We start from the raw sequence: 6,292 nt of genomic DNA, 5'->3' as shown, positions 1-6,292 counted from the left end.
GATGAGCTTTGCCATCAGCATCCCCGGAGGTACACGGCTGTGATATTTCCACCCAGCTGCTGGGGACGGACCTTTACGTTTCACTCTGGTGCCTCCGCTTGCCCTGAAAGGAGGCGCAGTCATCTCCTACGCACAGGCCGGACACAGTAAAACAGCAGATGTTCACAGCTGTGCAAAACATTTGCATTAAGCAAATTACCAGTGGTCACAACTGATGTAGGGCAACACTGCTGTGTTTGTTGGGGTTTTTTTTTCAGGCCAAATGCTCACGCCATTTGCATTCACATCACCCCGCGTTGCTCCTCGTTGCAGGGCTGGCAGGATGCTCTTGCGCCCGCGCGCCGGGCTAGCAAGAGAAGGAAAAGGGGTCCCAGCAAGTTCGGTGTGCTGGCCCTAGCCAGGCAGTGCAATTTGGCAAAAAAAACCCCAATTCAACAGCTCTATGTATTCTGGATGGTCATTTTATCCCAGCTTACAGCAGCTCCTGCTTTCTCTTTGCATTCATCAGATAACTATTCTAAATTCCATTCTATTCTGAATTCTATTCTGAATTCTATTCTAAATTCTATTCTATTCACCCCACAATATCCTGAACTAGGCCACTAATAATTACCCAATGAAAAATGAAGAGATGTGTAGCAGTACTTGAAAGGAGACCAAGGCCACTGCCACAAAGTCTCCATCCAAATTCTGCTACTAAATGACTGACATCTCTATTTAACCCCAGAGTTTTAGTCTTTTCAGTAAGCGAAATGAGGGGAAAGCACTTATTAAATACGAATTACTGCATTAAAAATGAATGGATAATCTATAGTATTTTTTTTTGTTTGAAACTATCTGTTTAACATCACTTAGAGCAAGCAGTTTTGTTGTGCAGGTAGGAATAGAAAGCTGTCTGTAACTCACTGCCACCTTCTGTGCTGCTCTCGAGATTATTATTATTTTTTTTTATGAAACAAAACCAGCCCATCAATGAGGAAAACGAATCTTTATTTTTTTTTTCTCTAAAAGCAGAATCCATGTACATGGGTTTTTTTGTATGGTTTAGAAGGTGGTTTTAAGATGTGAATAGTCACATCACAGAAATAATACAGAACAACCAGTGAAGGAATGAAGAGCCAGTTTGACAATTGCTTTTTCAAGTAGTCCAAACATTATTTTTAACTTATGTTTTTGCTGAAGCAGACTTCAGGACAATATTAAAATCTCACCTACTCAACACAAGTACAGAGATAATGAGGGGAAAAAGAACTACAAAACACAATTATTGCTGCTGTATCTGCATTTCTGTTTCTTTGCAGGATGTTCTGTAATACGCTGGTAAAACAGTTTTAAAAGATCAGTTTCATTAAGGATGTCATTCAGATAAATAAAAAGGACCCAACCAGCCAACCTAACCTGGTAAATTAGACTTCATCTGAAAACCAAAAGAAAAAGTTGGGTTTACAAAAAGCAGAGGTTTTGTTTTACAAGGGGAAGAGTAGATTGCTACACCTTTGAATCACTGAGGATGGATGTGCTTAAACATCTCAGCACATTTGGTTTGTAGGTGTTCCCAGTGACCACAAAGTCCGATCCTGGCCGAACAACCTGCCACCACCAGTGAGTTCTCACCTCCTTCTGGGAGCAGGCAGTTCCCCAGCTGTGCTCCAGCTGCTCTCCTCAAGGCCCCCAGTCCTCCTGCACTTACATGTGTGCCAGTTTTACTCAGGTCTTCTCCAATGCCACTAAAATTGGCCCATGCGAGTACTTGTGCTTGAGCCGGGCACACCTGTAAGTGCTCAGGGGACTGCGCTCTCGAACAGCCGTTAAGTTTAAGAGAGGGGACGAGAACTATCGCGATCATTTAAGTTAAAGGGTAGACAGAGTAATAAAACCTTCAAGCACAAGTTATGACAACCCTTTAAGACCTGAAAATGGAAGCTGGAAAATTATTTAAAGCCTATTCGTAACTACGAACAACACACTGTATTTGACAGTGCGTGTGTAAACATCTGCTGTGTATTACACATGTACCCATGTCTGACCTCGGGAATGATGATTCACATGCAAACAGACATTTCACATGTGAGAAGCTGACTAGACCACCAGCTTCTGATGGAACCTTAAGATACGTGAAATGTATTGTAGAACATCTAAAGATGAAGTCTGAACATCTCTCGTGTTACCAAGCAAAAGGTTAGCTGGGACAGTCATTTAACACAGATGATTTTAGGATTAGTTACACGGTTAGTCTAAACAAAGAGCACATACATATTTAATTTGAACAAAATTGTTAAAGTACGCTTCTCTAAAATTTACAAAGTATATAAAACTCATGATTTGACATTTATAAAACCTCAGCCCTTTTATAAAAAAAACCCAACAAAACAAGGCCATAGAGTTTTAAGTTTAAATCTGTTGTTTTTTCTTCTCAGCAGTTTTAGTTCCTATGATAAATAAAAAATATAAACAGCACTCCACCACGGCCTTATAATGCAAGGAATAAATTAGCAAGAGTCACGCTGTAAATAAAAATAAATAATTTCTAAATTATTTTTATTTAAAAAAAATGGTCTCTTTAATTGCACAGTATTTTAAATTTTCAGTAGCAATGCAAAGTCAGTTGGGTATTTTTCTAAATGCTCCGGACAGTATGAAAGCATTGTGTCTCATTTTTCAAGCTTTACACATCGAAAACACCTTGGTCAAACCATCAACTGATAAAACTGATAAACGTTTTGGTAGTCTCTTACTGCGGCAAGATGCTGCGGTATCTCTCACCCAAGGCATTCAGTCCTCTGGCGCTCACCTTGCTGGGGCGAACGCCCCCAGCTTTCCGTTCCAAGTGAGGTACTCTGGTTTACACCGATAGTTTGGGTATTTTCAGAAAAGCGTTCACCATTAGCTACAACTTTCACAGCAGAAGATCGTCAACAGCTCAACAACAGTCCACGTGCTCCAAGGCTGCAAAAGTCCCCTTCTAGGGCTTCACCAGACTGGCACACCTTCTTTTTGGGGTGTCGCACCAACACATCAGGCTTTTGGCTCCCCCCAGAGCTATTCTGCAGTGGAGGAGAGGACTGAGCTACAATTCAAACATACCAAGGAAAATAGGACACCTGAAAAGGTATGATCTTACCTCAGACTATTAGCAGTCGTCTTAAACCCACTTGCCAAGTAGATGTGTATGCGTATATATGTATATACGCACACACACACTTTTTTTTTTAAAAAGAAAAAGAGAACTAAGTGGTTAATACTGTCATTGCCTGGGCATATTTAGCTCAAAGTTAGGTATCCATGGGACATATGTAAAAACTCCAAATATTGACAACTCATTGTATACAAAACAGTTGTGGGCAGACCCTTAACATAAATGTGCATTCAAAATACTGTGTATCTATATACTATTACTGATGTAGCTGTAGTAGCTTAGGATTGTATCTAAAAATACCATGTTTCTGGTAAGTATCAAAACAACTCTCAAGTATTGAAGACAAAGGAAAGTGCTGCCCTCTTCTTAGTGGTGGGACAGGCCTAACTTGAAGGTATTTATCCTTCACTGCATTCTAGCACTCAGTGGGGGCAAAGACAGTATCACTGAACTACCTTTTACTGTTTAAAAAACATGGGATGTTACAGTTCAGTTATTTGCATCAACGCAATTACATTGACAAATGTAGTATTTGACCAGTATCATTGCTTTCATCTTTATTACTGGTGTCCTTTCTATAGGCTGTTAAATATATAGACTGATCTCTTTGTTGTGGAGGAGTTCACATGCAACTCCTCATTCTCTCTATTATCACAGCAAACCCAAAGGCAATATCAAGGCAAATACGCTGTCCACAGTAAATTTGCTTTACCCAACATAACAGAGTCTAAGGGGAACTAGCACATCATTGCACAACCTTAAAACCCACCAAATTACTCCTGCTCTTATACTTTTAAAGCATTTTCAGGGCTTGAGTACGAAGCACAGAACCTATTACAAGAATTCTCTAGCAATCACCACACTCTTCAGGGATTCAATACTGCATTAAATGTACGCGGAGGCAATCAATACTGATAGCCCAGGTCTGGGCGCTGCAGCACACAGTCCCATGCGTCTCCTCGCACCGTTTTAACAACATGGCTAAGCCTGCTGATCCAATACTGTAGGCCAGACTGCTACATGTAGGTAGTAGGAAGCATTCTGATGCTCGTGTGATAGGGAAAAGGAAGAAACATCTCGATTACATACGCGTTTCTGTTCATGCTTAAAGGAATTCAACTTTTGGCAGAAGCGAATTCCTACATAAAAAATAAATGTAGAAACCCATTAAAAACACAAATATAATAATTGCATTATTAAAACAGCTGCATCTACACTATGGTGTAGTACGTAAGCGTAATTCAATTTAAAAAAATCTTAGTGTACAACTAAGATGAGACCCATTTCCCAGTCCAAACCTCAGCGTCAGCGCTGCATCGATCTCTACATTAAAACATGCTCTACGGATGGTGACCAACCAAATCCAGGGAAAAAACTGTTGCCACAGGTGAAGAGGTCCTCTCCCTAAACAGACAACGCAGGACAGACGGCGTAGAGCCCCTCCAGTATCGCCGCGGGGACAGGCGACGGCAGATCCCGCAGCACGTCAGCAGTGGAAGCTGCACGAGCACTACGTCCTGAATCGGTTTGCTGAACATGGTTCAGATTATTGGATATGTCTATAAGCACAATGCTCTTTAGAAGCATTTACTGTATACCCAAACCCTACTCGCTGCAACACACAGTGTCGCACAAGTAGTGAAAACGTCTTCGTATTCAAAGGTGCTTGGACATCATTTTCAGGCAGCATTTTACCTTTATTTTAGTGAGTTCCCACTAGAAAGATTTTGGGAGGAAGAAGATGCCAATAGTTTCTTTTTTCTTTTTAATATGTGAAATTGAGACAGACACCTAAATAAATATCTACTTTTACTTGCCTAAGTCTATTCTATGTCTGAAATCTCTAATTTTTAAATAAGGGATAAAATGTTGCCCAAAAGACTAGTTATAATTATACATTTGTGTTTCTACTAAATCTACAAATCAAAATAGTTCTCAGTTAAAAAGATACAATTTGTATCAACAGTAAAAGGTACTTTCTGGTTCTTCAGGGCCTTACTTTAAATTCCAGCAAGTGTACCAAAATTATCATTAGCGGTAATAGTGTAAACTAGTGATTTTTTTTTAACACTGAACATTGTTACAATGGATGGAAACCTAAAACTGTTGGCAACTGACTATGTCATGTAAGTACATCTGACATCAATTGCAAAATCTATTTCTATCATATATATATATAAAAAAGCTTACCAGGTGCTAGTAAAACCCATGACTTAAAACCAGAAATATCCCTTACTAATACTAAAACAGACTCGGTTTGTCTGTTTCTAAAACTACGCTATTTGTGGCAAGAATCAGGCCTACACGATGCAACAGTCCAAAAACTAACTTGAGGAACACGTACAGTATCTTCTCTCCCCGCAACCCTCCCCTCCCCAACCAAAACAGAAAGAAAAAAAAAAAAAAGTTTTAAGTTATTATTTTGAGCTACAATATCATTACCATAGTGCAGTTAATAAATGTTGCATATCCTCAACACACAAAACCTTTTCAGGCCAGCCTTGATAAATAGCAAGAAAAATCAAACAGTATCTTAAATACAAAACTTGCATTGAGATAATTAAATTCATTTAAAAACAGGTAAATATTTTATGAAAAGCATATTTTATCCAGTACACTTGTGCAGCAATACAAAGAAAAAAACACATAAAAGAACTAAATGGGACCCTGCGATTTCAGGCTCCCTTCTACTGACCAGAAATACGCAGAGCTGGGTAACAACACACAGGAATTGAAACAGGGTGGCCTGGTTTGGGGAGGTTCCGAGCGTTTGCAGCTTCTGCTAGGTTCAATGGGGGCTGCAAATTCTCAGCACCTTTGAAAATCAGGCAATAAGGCTTTTACATTATCCATAAATTAATTAAAAAAAAAAAAAAGATTTTTTTTCTTCCTCTGATTGCATCTGATCTTACTAATCGACTGCATCAACAAAACGTGTAACTACTTAAAACAAAGAAAGCAATGAAAAGTGCCATACTATAAATTACTAGTATATTGTTACCCATTTCACCATTAACTTGGTAATTTAATTATCTGTTTAAAAAATGAAGTCAGTGCTGTAGTAAATCTTTGTTTCCTATAAATAGATGATTATAGCACAAAAAAGCTCACAAAAACAAACAAAAAACCATACATACATACCTATGGTGGTGTAAA

This window comes from Charadrius vociferus, unplaced genomic scaffold (genome assembly GCF_000708025.1).
Source record: "Charadrius vociferus isolate BGI_N301 unplaced genomic scaffold, ASM70802v2 scaffold736, whole genome shotgun sequence".
In the NCBI taxonomy this organism is placed as follows: Eukaryota; Metazoa; Chordata; class Aves; order Charadriiformes; family Charadriidae; genus Charadrius; species Charadrius vociferus.
Note: the sequence above shows the minus strand (reverse complement) of the source record.